Source organism: Desmodus rotundus, chromosome 2, assembly GCF_022682495.2.
Source record: "Desmodus rotundus isolate HL8 chromosome 2, HLdesRot8A.1, whole genome shotgun sequence".
Lineage (NCBI taxonomy): Eukaryota > Metazoa > Chordata > Mammalia > Chiroptera > Phyllostomidae > Desmodus > Desmodus rotundus.
The window spans coordinates 177,234,107-177,250,331 of NC_071388.1; the positions used below are offsets into that span (position 1 = coordinate 177,234,107).

General features: G+C 40.2%; 1 protein-coding gene across 3 annotated transcripts in view; it reads left to right on the forward strand.

The window, feature by feature from the left end:
- SLC39A10 (solute carrier family 39 member 10) overlaps positions 1-16,225 on the forward strand; it is a 120,281-nt gene that overhangs the window by 28,476 nt on the left and 75,580 nt on the right. Inside the window, exons 1-2 of one of the 3 annotated variants that reach the window (XM_053918890.2) lie at positions 5,532-5,600; positions 7,119-7,190. The exons of the other annotated variants lie outside the window; for them this stretch is intronic. The gene's annotated coding sequence lies outside the window, so the exon portion shown is untranslated. Of the gene's footprint in view, positions 1-5,531; positions 5,601-7,118; positions 7,191-16,225 lie in introns of those variants that run through there. 3 annotated transcript variants of the gene reach the window in all.

Genomic DNA, 16,225 nt, shown 5'->3' on the forward strand with positions numbered 1-16,225 from the left:
CCAATGAATGCATAAATATGTGGAAAAACAAATCAATGTCTCTCTAAAAATCAAGGAATAAAAATTATTTTTTAAAAAAAATGAAGAGGCAGAAGTAGGAAGGAGATTTATGTGCAAAGACAGATTAGTTTAAGAACCATAATATAGAGAAGGGATTTTATGCAGGGATGAGTTGGAGACTGTTCTCAAAAATAACCCAAAATGATTCAAATGAGGTAATTTGCCCCCACAACGAGCCAATGTAGGCATTCCTTTTGACAAGAAATGACTACTCAAAAAATTGTGGAGAACCACAAAAGTAAACAGCAAGAGTAAATATTATGTATAATGAAGAAAATATTTACAGTGTGTAGATATACAATATTGAAATTTCAGGAATGTTTGTTTACTGTGATAACATGAACAAAACAAGAAAGACAAGATATAGAAAGAAAGAAATACTGGTTTCTTTCTTGTAATCTCATAAATGGGCCTAACCAGAGAAGTTTATAGTTGATGAAAATTAACTGATTGCTTTAGGATCATAGGCAAACTCATTCTAGAGAATTCTGAGGCAGAAACACAGCAATCGAACCCTGAAAGCCTGGATAATTCCACCTGAAAACCCAACGGACCTCTATAAGAAGTCCTTTTATCCTGTGATTTAACTTTAAATTCTGATTATTCAACATCCGGCAAGCTGAGAATCTTACTAGTAAAAAGTAAACAGCAAAGCACATCACCGTGGAAATCTGCATGTCTTTAACCGCAGAGGCTCATTAACAATGTAGCAACTAAAGACTCAGGTGCAATACTTGCCGTGACAAACTGACTTAATTTGAAAGTAAATAAGCTAGTTTCAGCATTAAGAATTTAAATCTTATTTTTCTTCCACAAAAAGAAACAAAAAAAAAAGGGGGGGGGGCGGCGGGAATGACCAGTCCGGCGAAGAAAAAGTATTCAGTCAGTGTTGGAGTTCTTTGTTGTCCAGAACTGGTCACCAGAGTGCAGTTTTACCAACCGGTGGACTTTGGTCGGCTCATTTACGTTCCGTCTTTTATAAGCAGAGTATCTTGTGTGGGCATGTTCTTTTCTTTGAAGTGATTCCACGTTTAGGGTCAGTTATACCATAAAAGACTCCATCTCTACTTGTTTTCCTGGTATATCAGAAATATTGGCCAATGGGCCTTTAAAACATAGAAGGCTAGCAAATGTAACTCATCCAAGTTTTGATTCTCTGGGTTATGTGATCAATTGGCATTTAACCATCCCTTTTGCTGACTTTTTAATTAAATGAGTAAATCGTATTTTTTCTGCAGGAATTTGAGTCCACAATGACAGTGACGTGCAGATGCTCATGCATGCTTTGAGAAAGTGTGTTGTGCATGTGTGTGGTTTAAGGAAAAGATCAACATCTCTCTCACGTGCACCTATATGGAAGTATGCACCTGACACATCCAGGTATTCTCTGCCACACAAAGAGATGAGTAATCACCTGTGCCCTCAAGGAGATTAACTATCTATTTTAGCTGATGTAACTCAGCATACACGTTCTTCTCATAGGATAAAAGAATAATTAAGCCCTGTGTGCGGTGAGAAAGTGCCTCGCCTGAGCAGTAGTGAGGTAGAACGATTTTGGAGTCAGATGGGTCTGGGCTGAACCGTGGCTGTGCGCATGTAGTGTTTTTGTTCCTTGAGGCCTGAGATTTTCTCTCACAAAATGGTGCTACTAACTTTTAGCTTCTAGAGGTTCAAGAGGGGTAAGTGTGATAATGTATGTAAAACACCCATCATATAAAGAGGTTCTAAATGTTTAGCCCTTCCCGCTTGTGTACTGTTTAAATGAAATGCTCAAGTGTAGCATTGTCCATAATTTTCTCCATTAATTTTAGTCTGGGATTTTAAAATAATTTCATAAATGCCTCCAGGTTGCAATGGCAGTACTTGGAGTGGCAAATGAGGCTGCAATCTAGTTAAAAATTCAGAGACAACGTCAGAATGCCAGAACATGAAGCTCAAAAGCCAGGCCACAGTCGGTCCACACACTCATCACCCACCACAGCCTCTGCTGTTATACATGGTCTGCCAGCTCTGGGGAGTGTCTAGAGGGAGGTGAACAGGACAAGAGAATGAATGGTGTTTTTAAAAAGCCTGGAGGAAATAAAGGTGGATAGGACACAAGGATTTGCTTGGCCACCGTTCTATAAAAAAGAAGAGCACATACATTATATCAAGAGAATTTGACTAGAAATAAATATGGGGTTTCTCTTTCATCTGCTCCCAATCTACCAGATCCATCATGTGGCTTTTCACAGAGGACACAGAGGAAGTCCAACCACGCGCACACCTTTCAGTCCTGGACAGTACTTCTTTTTTTTTTTAATTTAATTTATGCGGGTGACATTGGTTAATTATATAGGTTTCAGGTGTACAGTTCTATAATACATCATATGTATACGGTGTTGTGTGTTCACCACCCTAAATCTGGGCAGTACTGCCCACAGCCCTCCCTCCTTTCCCATATGGTTGAACAATAAGGTAAACTTGAGGCCAAACTTGAATGCTCTACCTGAAACCCAAATAGTTGATTTCCTCTTTTCTTCCTGGTTTCTCTTTACAACAGTCTCCCTCCAAGGGAATCAGGGTACTTTCTGTAAGGATTATAGAGGCTCCCTAACTAAAAAATTCTAAAACTTAAGTTCCCAAATCCAACTTGCTTTTTGGAGAGACTTAATCATTCTTTAACTGCTCTCCTCTTTCTACATTCTAGACTTAATGAGCTAAGGAATGTTAAAAGAAAAACAGATTGGTCATTTTTCTGTCCCCTGGTGAAGGGTGATTTCTCGGCCTTTTTAAAGATGGGGAGCTCTCTTTCACTTTCATGGAACCCATCAGCATTTTGGTGGCGGCTCTCTAACTTGTATTTTCTTCCTCTCTGTGAATTTTCTTTTAATTTCATTTTCTAAAGTTTGATTGCAGATAACATATATACAGGGAAGTTCACAAATTTTAAAGTGCAAAGCTCAATGAATGTTTGTGTATTGATAAATATTCTGGATACTTCAACGACATCAAGATGAGGACAGTTTCAGCACCCAGAAGCCTCCGTGGTGTCCCTTCCCAATCGGTAACCCCTCTCTCATAAACCACTCTGCTGGTTTTGAACTTTATATAAAACAGAATCATAAGCTGTGTACTCTTTGGTGTATGGTTTGTTTTGATCAAAATTAAGTCAGTGAGATTCAACTATATTGTTCCATGTATCAATAATTTGGGTTTTTGCTGTACAGTATTTCATTTTATGGATATACCACAATTTGCCCTTCCCTGTAGATGAGTGTTTGTGTTGTTTTCATTATTTGGCTATTTTGAGTAAAACTGCCTTGATCATCACTGTGGATGCTTAATTTTCTCCAGGCTCCCTCTTTGAAGTAAGTGGAATTGTGGGGAAGGTTTGCAGGCTCCCAGCTCATCTTAATCCACATTAGTTCTTCAGGTTACATTGGCACCAGAATTAAAGGACAACACAAATCTTGTTTTCAAATTAAAAGAAAAAAAGAGAGAAGGCAGAGAGGGAGGGAGGGGGAAAGGAAAAGAGAGGGAGGAAGGGAAATGTGTAGGCATGTTAATATAAAACCTTAAACTCATAATTCCCATTTTATGGAGGTATCTGACCATCTTAATTGGCAGTGGCTAAGTAAGTAATGCTTACATGATTACAGACTTCTTTACCTCACTTTTGGAAATACTCCATGCCCTTTGGAAATTATTTAAAGAGCTTTGTCATATCCCTTTAAGAAGTGATAAAATCACAATGTCAAGTACAAATTCCAGGCCAAGTTCACTAGGATATTTGGCTTCTAGTGTTTTTCCTACAAGGATCTCTCTCTCTCTCTCTCTCTCTCTCTACCTCCCTCCCTCTCTCCCTCTCTCTCAACTTCAAGAAAGAGTCCAAACTGAACAAATCCCAAGGAGACTGAGGAAAATAGTGAAATATATCTTTAAGTGTTCGCTGTTTTGTGCGCTGTTGCTATTAATCTCCATTGCTAACGTTTACCTTTTGATCCCTTTTTCCACTTCCACTAGATTTTTCTGCTCTTGTTGCTATTTAACTTGCTTTTTCAAACGTGAAAGTCATCAACATTGAAGTTTATTCCATTGAGTCCTAAAATCTACTACAGTAATAAATTACATAGACAACTATGTAAACAGTATCCCTTTCTGATTTTTATATATAGATCATCTAAGAAACTGGTCAATTAAAATAATCAGTACATAGTAATAAGCAAATTATTTGCTCAGTAATTATTTTTTATTATAGAGATTTTCATTTCTATCATTGAGATTAAGGATAGGTTTTTTTTTTTTTTAATTGTGTGTTCATTTTGGGAATGTTGGCTTTTTAAAAATTGTGTGCTCCATGTTTGAAATCATTGCAGTCATTTTCAATTAAGTCCATGCTACATGTAGTTTAAGATGCTTCATGGCAAATCAAATAATATCAAGACATATTTCCTCCTAACAGTAGCTGCCTTGTGCTGTAGATTGCAAATGCTATGACAGTAGTGATTAGTAGCTGTGCAGACACTGCAAACTAATTCTGGACATCAACGCTTTAACCAAATTCCAGTTTGTTTTTTAAAATAATTATTTTTAGAGAGAAGGGAAGGGAGGGAGAAAGGGAGGAAGAGAACAGTCAATGTGGGTCGCCTCTCGTGCGCCCCCTACTGGGGACCTGGCCCGCAACCCAGACACGTGCCCTGACTGAGAATTGAACTGGCGACCTTTCGGTTCGCAGGCTGGCACTCAATCCACTGAGCCACACCAGCCAGGGTTCAAATTCCAATTTTAATAATCATAGGTAGAAGTTTAAAATATGATTAGAATTTTCCTATGGCTTCCCACTAGCATTAGGGCTGGATGAGCTGAAGTTTCTATAATGAGTGCTTCTCCTCACCATTCATGAGCTGGGAGCAGTTTTATTTAAAGACAGAATGGAAAGTATATATGCATGCATATGCAAAAGTTTAGAGAGAAAAGGTAACTATTTCTGTTGAAGGGCAATGGCCATAGAAATACATTAGATAATTAATACATAAAAGGCTTGGCATTTATTACATTGCTTGGAAGGACATTTTTGATCTCCTGAATTTTCTTAAAAACCACATTAGCAGCTCCATCTGGAAAAGAATTCTCTGTCCTAACCGACATTCCAAGGCCGACTCTCAGGCTTTCCTTAAAACATGCTTTGTACTAAGCTGTGAGGAAATAGCCCTTTGTTAGCTCCATACTTCTGGGTTCAAAAGACTGAAGTGATAAAAATATAGATTTTGATTCTATTTAGAAAAAAAACCCCACTCTAGCTAGAGCTGGTTTTGAATTCCTATGATAGTGTTTAACTTGTTCAAGGTTCCCATTCAGCATTTACAATTGGCTCAGTGTTAGAAAGCAGGAGGAACCTGTTGATACAGCTCCTTTAAGTGCTATGGGTTTTCAAAACAGCCCTGTAGAGAGATTGCCCACATTCCTGTGGTGGGAGGCAGCTGATAGCCTTCCCTGTTCATTCAAAGGAGAAGAAAGGACTGAATCTACCTCCCAACAGGTGAAGTTAAACACGTCCTGTAAGTGGATTGATTTGTTATAGAAATCGAAGTTCTGTTCGCCAGGGCCAAAACAATTCTTTCTGATCTCCTACCCTTTTATTTCCCACCCCCACCCCAGAGCCCCCCAGCTCACTGCTGGGAAAATATTTTAGTTCATGTTCAGAGATGTCTTTCTTCCTTCTTGATGATAGAAAAATATTTTTGTTTCCTTTTAACTCAAAAGGAGATTTATTTTTCTGTTTTGTCCTGTCTGTGTGCCTTGACTGATACATTACATTGTTTCTCTTTTCCTTTGTTACCATGCTTGTGCACAGCTTAAAGACAAAATAAGTGCATGCTCTGTAAACTTACAAAGGAATGGTACAGCTGTTCTCGGTGATTATATTCTTTGAGCATTAAAAGTTTTTTAAGTGCTTAGAAATTTCTTTAAAAAAAACTTCTATCAAAAAACTTCTTGCAAAACCCCAATTTTTAAAATTTTTGCTCTTATGGATTATTTACAAAAATGCCTAGTGTGTTTCAGAAATAATTAGGGATATTTTAGTGCAGTGGAGGTTCAACAGATTAAGGTTTTAAACTGATTTTTCATGGGCAATTTATCTGTTTATTTATCCATAGAAGCGATTTTATGTAATATTTCAACAGAGGTAGGTTACAACATTACTCAGTGAAACAACTTAAAAAAGAATGGCAGATCATAGAAGGGTTGTGGGCACAAGAGAAAATGGTTGCTGATATTTATTACTCTTTGACAGCCGCGTGCTATTATTGCCATTTAACATTTTGCAACTGGTGTCAAAATCTTGAGCAGTGGGGGGAGAGAGAGACCTCTGAAGTGTGTCTTTACCAGTTCTGAACTCCCCTGCCTGCCTCTCTTGGGCTCCCAGTCTCAGCGGTCCTTCACGTGAAGGTACTGCTGCTGAGCTCTGCTTGGAGCCCTGAGTTGCTCTGTCGCTGCCACGCTTTTATCTTGTGAGATCATTCATTCTAACAAACAGTGACATAAACTTTCCAGGAAGCTGGCTGACTAGAAATATCACCCAAGGGATGAAGTTAAACAACTTGGAATAGCACCTGATACATAGTAGGAGCTCAGTATTTGTGGGAACAGTCTTCAACTGTTTCCTTCATGCCAGTTAGATTTCCAAGCAGATGATAAGGGAGCAAAGTTTCTTTTTTTGTTTGTATTGCAGTTATGACCCTGGCCTTAGAAATATTGAGTGACTTTATACCACCAACATTAAGATAAGCTTTACTTTAGCATTCCAACCCCTCCAAACGTTCATAGCTTTATTGCCAAAATACCCTTTACATTTTGCTTAAGGGACTTGAGGAGAGCTCTGAGCTGGTGGTGATCCAAACCCCTAACCCCCTACGTGAGAGCAGTGTGACATACTGAACTTTGCTACACGGTTACGTAGGCAGGGATGCTTTTGCAGCTCAAAAATGTTTTTTAAGCAAATACCAAAAATCCACCATAAAAAAAATGTCTGCCTTTAGACAAACCCCACTAATCATCCACTATTCCTTCTCTAGCAAACCAGGAGGCCCCAGTCAGCTTCTGATGGCATCCACCTAATACCAAGTATTTGCATCGTTGCCAGCAGTGTAAGTGGAAAAACTAAAATACCTACAACTAGGGACTACATTTCCTCAGGGAAATACTGATACTACATAGTGAATGGCCATTCCCTTGGAAGACAATCATGTTTTCTAGAGCAGGACTTCTCAAATTTTACAGTGTATATGAATATCGTTGGAGATATTGTCACAATGCAGATTCTGATTTTCTAAGTCCAGGGTGGGGCCTGGGATGCTGCATTTTTAAGTCATGGGTGATGAGAATGCTGCTGGTCCATGTTGTCATCTGGGCAGTTTTGTGAAACTACAGGTGCCTGGGTCCCACCCATTCCATTCTCCTTCCCCCTCTTCCATCACCCATCCTGGGGCTCTAAAGGAATTGGCCTGTGTTATGGCCTACACATGGGGATTTTTAAACTCTTCCAGGTAATATTAATATGCTGCCAAGTTTAAGAACATCTAGAAACTGCTTTTTTTTAAATTATATTTTATTGATTGTGATGTTACGGTTGTCCTGATTTTTCCCCCTTTGCTTCCCTCCACCCAGCGACCCCAACTCCCTCAGGCCAGCCCCCCACCATTGTTCATGTCCATGGGTCCTGTGTATAAGTTTTTTGGCTACTCCATTTCCTATACTGTACTTTACATTCCCATGGCTAGTCTGTAACTAACTATTTGTACTTCTTAATCCCCTCACCTCTTCACCCATTCTCCCCCTCGCCCCTCCCATCTGCCAAACATGTGGTAACTAACTTTTCTCTTGCTGCTTTTAAGAGTCCCTCTTTATCTCTAAACTTTGGGATTTTAATTTTGATGTGTCTTGGAATGGGACTCTGCATCCATCATAATTGGGACTCTCTGTGCTTCCTGGACTTGCACATCCATCTATTTCCTTCACCAAATTTGGGAAGATTTTTTTTCACTATTTTTTTAAAATAGGTTTCCAATGTCTTGCTCTTTCTCTTCTCCTTTTGGTACCCCTCTGATGTGAATTTGGACTTCTTGAAGTTGTCCCAGAGGCTGTTCATACTATCCTCATTTTTTTGGATTCTTTTTTTCTTGTTCTTCTGATTGGTTGTTTTTTTGCTTATTTATGTTCCAAATCATTGATTTGATTCTTGCCTTCATCCATTTGTAGGGTAAGTGGAGGTAGTCTTGGCTTCCTCGCCAAGGTGTCTGGGTAACTAAGGGAAGCAGTGTTCCCACAGCCTTGGAACGGCCTGATAAGTAGTGTTCTCATAGCCTTGAGACTGGGCCCGATAAAGTGTTCCCATAACATGAAGTGGGCTCACATGCACAGAATTATGCTGTGTTATGTAATTTTCTGGCTGGAAGCCGGCTTTGTTCTCCTCTAGTTCTTAAGGCAGTAGGGGCTAATCACAAGTGCCATGCTGGGGAGCAAGGGGCCATGACGTGTGCCACACAGAGACATGCCGGGAGACATGGTTGCGGCATGTGTAGCTCGCCCACCCGTAAACACAGGCATACCAGACATCCCAATGGCTCCAGGAATATTTTCCATCCGCCCCAATGCCCTGGACCTGCCAGGCCTTGACAGGCTGCAACACACCACTCTACTATTGTTCTCCTGTAAATTGTTCTTATTTCAATTAGTGTATCCTTCGTTTCTGCCTGGGTCTTTTTTATGCTGCTGAGTTCCTCCCTAATTTCCTTGAGCATCCTTATAACCAGTTTTGAACTCTGTCTCTGAGAGTTGCTTATTTCCTTTTCGTTTAGCTCTTTTTCTGGAGTTTTGATTTGTTCTTTCATTTGGGCCATCCTCGTTTTGGCAGCCTCCTTATATTTGTTTCTACATATTAGGTAGAGCTGCTTTGCTTCTGTGTCTTGGTAGTGTGGCCTAATGTAGTAGGTGTCCTGTAGGGCCCAGTGGCACAGACTCCCCTATCACCCAAGTTGGATACTCAAGGTTCACCCTTCATGTGAGCTGAGTACACCCTCCTCTTGTAGTTGAGCCTTGGTTGCTGTTGGTAGATCAATGCGAGGGATTCACCCAGGCCAGTCAGCTGCAAGGACTAGCTGAGACCACTGACCACCACCCTTGGGCCTCCGTGGAGGATCAGCTGTGCAGGGGCAGGACAGTGGTGCTCCGACATGGTCTGTAGCTGTCCACTGGGTGCGCTGGCCCTGGGTTTTCCTGGGTGGTGCAGAGAAGGTCGGTCACCACCTGTGTTTTGCCCTGGGCCACCCTGCCTGAGCTATAAAGCAATCTGAGATGGCTGCTACTTGTGCTGGGGCTAGGAGATTCCCAGGCAGAGACAAACTGTGAATCTAATCTGGCTGCCTCTAGGGCTCACTGAAACCAGCTGTTGCTTGTTTGATAGGATTTAGGAGCCAAGACCAGCCATTCTTATGGAAAAGCAGCTTGGATGGGCCCAGGAGTTGGGTGGGGTGGAGCCTCTGGGGATCTCTAAACTGGCCAAACAGTGTTAGCCAGGTTGATGGGGTTTCAGATACGGCACCAGCTTGCCGGCTCTGTTGGGAGAGGGTTTAGCAAAGGGACAATGGTCTCTGCTCGCCTTGATTCCAGACACTTCACTTTCCCCCTGTATACCATTGGTGTCTTTCAAGCTGCTACGCCGGTGCTGGAGCTCAGAGTCCCAGTAGGTGAGTCTGTGTGTGGGTTCTTTAAGAGGAACTGCTTGGGGCACCAACCATTCCTTCCACTGACCAAGTCCCTTCCAGTTTTTGCAACCAGAAGTTGTGGGGACTTTTATCTTCCTGGCACTGGAATCCTGGTCTGGGGGAACTGGTATGGGTCTGGGACTCATATCCCCATCTGCTCCCCTTCTATCTCTGGATGGCTGTGTTTCCCTTAATTCTGTAGTTGTCAGACTTCCATTCAGCTCAATTTCTGACGTTCCTGAGTGATGGTTGTTCTACGATTTAGTTGTAATTTTGATCTGGTTGTGCAAAAGAGGCAAGTCATGTCTTCCACGCCGCCATCTTTCCCAGAAGTCAGTAGATGCTGTTTTTAATCCGTGTCCATGTGGCGATCCATTCACTTACCCAGTAGTCTCCCTTTGTTCACCACTTCAGTTGCCCACAGTCAATGGTGGTCTGAAAATATTAAAGGGAAAATTCCAGAAATGGATGGTTCCTAAGTTTTAAAGAATGAACTGCTTCAAGTAGCGTGATGAAAATCTCACACGGTTCTTCCTGGACAAGGATCATTCCTTTGTCCAGCGAGTCCGTGCTCTGCACACTGCCTGCCCGTTTGTCCCTCAGTGGGCATCTCGGGGATCAGATCAGTTATCAAAGAGAAAGAGAGAAAGAAGACATTCACAAAACTTTTATTGCAGTGTATCATTATAATGATTTCATTTTATTATTATTTTGTTATTGTTCTCTTGCTGTGCCTAATGTATAAATTAAATTTATCATACATATGTACATACAGGAAAAACCATAGTATGTATATATAAAGTTCAACACTGAATAGTTTTAGGCATCAGCTGAGGGGTCTGGGAAGGTGTTTCCTTCAGATAATGGGGGACTACTGTGTCCACAACCTGCCTCTGGCCCTGCGGGCATTTGATTTTCTGAGTTAAATACTCTGCCCTTTCTTGGGAAAATCACATCAGTCTTTCGAAACCCCTTTTCAACTACTGAATTTTTCAGATATTTAATACCCTTAAGAATTCTTCTTTGCTCTAAATCCCATACAGGTTTATTTGTGACTCTTAAGGCAATGACCACATTCTGCCTTATGATTATGTATGTATTTATCTCAACTCTCCAGTTGATAAACTACCTAAAGGCAGGCGGCATTGACTCACTGCCTTTATCTTTCCCTGCGGTTTCCAAACCAGTGCCCCTCACAGCGCCATGAGCATTCTTGCCCATTTTTATATTGGGTTGTTAGTAATTTCCTTGTTAGTAAATAATTTCCTTGTTGATTTCTACAATCTCTTCACGAATGGAAAGCATTGTGGTTTTTTTATATGAGTTGTTAATGACTCTCCCAGTCTTCTGCATTTGCTTACAGCGTTGTCGAGTTTTTGTTAGCTGTTAGAGTTGTTGGCTTGTTTTTACCTTAGAGTTGACTTTGGTTTTGAGAGAGTTAAACTTAACCAATCCTTCTATTATGATTTCAGGAACTTAAATCATAGTTAAAATGACTTTCCCCACTCCAAGACTATAAATGAATTCTTCTCATGTTACATTCTAGAACATGCATAGCTGTGCCTCTTGACATCTGTCTTTGATCTTTCATATGCATTTGGTATATGAGGTAAGGTGTGGACCAGGCTGTTTTTGTATGTTAACAGACCATCCTCTGTTAAAGTACCATTTATTAAATTATATTTTTTAAAGATAACTGCGAGAGCATCGAAAAAGAGAAGCAGTACCCATGACTAGGAATATAAAAGTCACGGGGCACCAAAGCAAAGGGTTAGAAAAATAAAAATATTCAATTTGTACAGTAAGATGAAAAGCAATGGTCTTGCATAGATGCTGCCATCACCACCACCCCTTCATTGCAGACATGGCCGATCTGTCGTGGTACTTCTTAAAACATATTGTTTCAGGCAGTCACTTCCAATTAATTAAAATGGTTACATTTGCCATCCTTGGTGTACGATTTAATTTGGGAGGAATGGGGGAGGAAGACAAGTGGAAAGAGAGGTGGAAAGTGGAAAAGCAAGTGATGTCAGAGTCTTGAATGCATATTAAGCAATAGAAATAATGTGATTTTCTAAGGCAAAAAAAAAAGACATCGTATCTGTTTCAAGAAAGGAGGGAATGATGGATTGTTAAAAAAACAACACTGGCTATTGTAGTAGTCAAATATAGAGACGCTGAGTACGTGAACTCAAGTAGTAGAGTGCAATGGAGAGGAAGGGTCATATGTAAGAGGTAAACTCAACAGGACATGAAGGTCAAACTCAGGACTTGAAAGCCAATTAGCTGTACGTAGTGAGAGAAAAGACAGAGTAAAATGGTTGATTCCTCAAACTTGGGCATGGAGTGGTGCTGAGACCCAGGCAGAACTAGGAGGAGAAACAGGTCTGGGGATGGAGAGATGATAATAAAGAGAATGAGTTTGGTTTTGGATTTCAGATATCTATACCATGTTTGGACTGTTTGCATTTTCTTAGCACTGGGTTAAAACTATGATGTTTAGGAATAAAGGTTTAGTTTGGATTCACACAAAGTAATTACTTGAGGAAAGAAATTGCATATATAGAAGCTGGAGAATGCAGTTAGGTCTATGAATTCCTGATATAAAAAATGACTGCCTCAGAAATTATGGGAAAAGATGAGCTTACAAATGGAGCACATAATAATTAAAAAAACAAAAGCTGATAAAAGTCTATGTAAATTGGATAGGAAGTATAAAGTGATCTTTTATGGTGATAATAATTCAACATTAGCCTCCACCAGCCATTCCCAACATACAAGTTTGTCCGGAAAGCATCCAGCCATGTAATGTGAAAAATACAGACATTTATTGAAAAAGATACAACATACAACAAACATTGTACATAGGACAATGACCCCTCAGTCCCCTTCAAAGGAGGTAACTTGGGCCTCACACAGTTCTCCCAATCTCTGTCAGCTGCCCTGTTGTATTTTCCTGAATCTCATTGATGATCTGAAATCTGTTCCCTTTCAAAGGTGATTTTAGTTTTGGGAAAAGCCAGAAGTCGCAGGGTACCAAATCTGAGCTGTGGTGGGTGGCTGAGTCACCTGGGTGATTTGGTGTTTTACCAAAAGCCCTGCATGAGACAAGATGCATGTTGTTGTGATGAAGCTGCCAATCACCAGTTGCCCATAGCTGCAGCCTTCTGAATCATCCAAATAGTTTCCGCAGAGGAATGTTGAAGCTTAACTCAAAATCGAACTCAGATTTGTTGCACTACTTGCTCAGTCATTTTGAATGTGATGGGCACACAGTTCACACGCTCACTCCGCGGTGTCTACCACCCCCACTGACAAGTATAGTGAAGTCATCATTGTTCATGCATGCACATTCCAGTCCACTCTCCTTGGCTGCCAGGTTACACCGAAGTCATGCAAACAATTCTTGTTATATTAACAGTGGCTGGACTTCTTTCTGGACAGACCTCATATTATGTCCAAGCTTGGGCTCTGGGACTTTAGACATTAAAATCCTGGAGAATGTTGAAAGAGTAAGAAAGATAATTTAAGGATTAGACATAATAGCTAATAACCAGTAACCAGTACACTTGAGTTAGCCTGGAGAAAAGAACAAATGGTGACTTCATTCCAGATAGATAAAGGCACTATAGACAAAAAATATTTCCCCAGAGTTCAGAGAAAGAGAAGAAGGGATTCAATTATAAACGGATGTGCATGAGATATGGGGCCAAACTTCCTGAGATGAATATTAGATGTTACATTAGAGTTAAATTTGGTAGTTCAAGTTCTCTGGACATTATGAAATCTGCCTGTGATTCCGAGCATGGACAGCTACATAGGAAATCCTCTGTTGAACAAGTGCTCTGTGCTTAAGGGTCCAGTTCCTGCTCCCTGGCAACAAAAATCCACCACAAACCTTGCTCCAGCTTCAGTCGTAAGAGCCTTATTTTAAAAGGTTGTCTCCACAACCAGGGCCCTGTGAAGAGCCCTGTATTCATTCAGTAACTATTTTTGAGTGATACATGTGGGACATTATTTTAGGCACACAACGCAGAAGAAAGGAATGTATCCAAGCTTGTTGCTCCATATCAGGTACTGAGCAATTAGCTAGCTGCTCAACACTGAAACCCACCGTTTTGGGGTTTTAGCTAAAACCTGTCTCCTGTCCAAGTCCTGGCTTTCTGGATCCCCCTTTCATTTCCTCCCAAATCTCTGCCTGAGTCTGGTATCTCCGAGATCAAGATCAGTAGAGTGCCCTGGAGAGTCCCTGCTCCAAAAATAAGTAGAGAGTTCAAGAGGCTGGATACTATTTTTCAAATAAAACACAGATTGCCCATAGTTTTAATTTGTATCCAAATCATTAAAAGTGTAATTTATTCATTGAGTTTACTCATTTCCTTTCGACTATATGCTGTGTGACTGACACTATTAAATGTGACAGCATGATGCTCGACGATGGCGCTTATGGGAGACTTATTTCAATGAGAGCGACTTATTTTAATTGCTCAGACAGGCAAAATTAGAATACACATCATTTAGGTAGTCTGTGATACATGTAGATATACCATAATTTTTAGATGCTTTGTAATGCAAGATGAATGGAAAGAAGAGAACTATAAGAGTACAGGTTTAGAAATTAGCTGAATGTATTGTTTTTAAAGGCATATTTGGAATTGGGAATTTGTTGGCATATAGATTATAAGTTTTTGATTTTTTGTTTTGAAGATAGTGTTTGGTGGGGCTCACTTTCTTGGTATCGAACTGGGCATAGAGTCAAAAAAAGGCTGTTTCTGTCTATGCTGAGGCCAGCCATGCTGATTTAGAGGTCACCTCTGAGACAGGCGGTCCTACTCCTCCTGATGCTTTTGAAGCATTTGCACCATTTCCAGATGCTTTGAAGCATCCCCACATCACTCAATCTAATTCTTCAGTTAGAGATCTGTTTGTAGCAGAAGATAAGGTTTAAGAGAAAAGGTGTATAACCAGCATGATTGGAAAAGATCATTTTCCTGGTAAAATTTTCAGCAATTCAGAGATACACAAACTAGCCAGAATAAATCTGTAGCAGTTAAAGTGTGAAATGACCCAACACTGAAACAGAGTTTGGCTTGGAAAGATAGATGTTAACAGGAAGATTTTTGTAACTGTGCACAAATAGACAGAACCTCGATGACTTTGATGACGCCGAGGACAAAGGCATGAGGGGTGTGGAGAAGTATCCTGAGAACCCCAAAATTAACTGTGTTTTAATAAAACGGTTACCTATTATGGTAAATCCAATGACCAGCTGACCACTTATAGGAAATGATGCTAGCTGCTGTAAACGTCATCTCATGAAATCTACATGGATAGTCTGTAATCTAAGGAATATTTTGCAGAAGAAGAAACTGAGGCCTAGATAGTTAAACAATTTCCCCTCCTTAGAAATGGTGGTTCTGTGATTAAACTAAAGTCTATCTAGTTCAACTCTGTGCTCCTTCATTAAATTCCATTGATTCGTACTATTACTTACACTTTGAATTTTCCCTTTAAGTTCAAGCATTGTGGCATTTCTAGGAGTATTTGGGGTTAGGTAGATCTGCTAAAGTAAACATTTTCAGTCTGAGGCGGTTGGATGCCAGCACGAGGACGGTCAGCTAGCCAGCCGTACCTCCCAGGCACAGGGTAAGTGATTTTTACAGACCAAGGGTCTAAAGAGAATGCAAGTGTTTGGAAGCGGAATTTATGGTGAATGTGACAAAGGGTCTTGTAAATAAAGATCAAAAGAAAGTTTGGATATCACTGATATCTCAGTTTGAGGAATGAGCCAAAATAACAATAGCTGGAGATTCCATAAGCTCGGAAAACATAGTTGCAACAGATAGGAGGAGGTAGAGGTGAAAGTCTGTAAGTAAATGAGCGTCACTTGAAAGCACACTTTGAGACCCATTTAATGAAAAGTTTGATTGTATTCTGGGCTGTTCTGCCAAATTATACAGGGGCATGTTTTTTCATGATATGATTGGTTTTGAGTGTACTATCAATAATATGATTCCCCCCCAAGTGTAAGTTATAATACTTAAATATTAATACTTCTGTTTAGGTTCATTTAGATTTGCCTCAGTGACCTTATAAATTTTTATGAGAATACAGAGTCTCCTCTTCCCCACCCCCTCCAACTTTGCTGGCATCGTGTAATTTATTGTTAATAAATTATTAATGTTACATTCTTGTACTACTGGGCTCAGTGTACATTGCTCTCGACAAGAGAGGACATATTAAACCTAATATTTGCTGTGGAGCTAAAAACTAGTCCTCTACACATACAGGGTCTTGAGTTGAGTAATTTTTATTTTGGCTCTATATAACTAAAGTTCAAGGCCACCCATTCATTAATGGCATGCTTTAGCTCTCAGACAGAAATTTGGCCCCCAAAAGAACATTTTTGGCTTATTTTC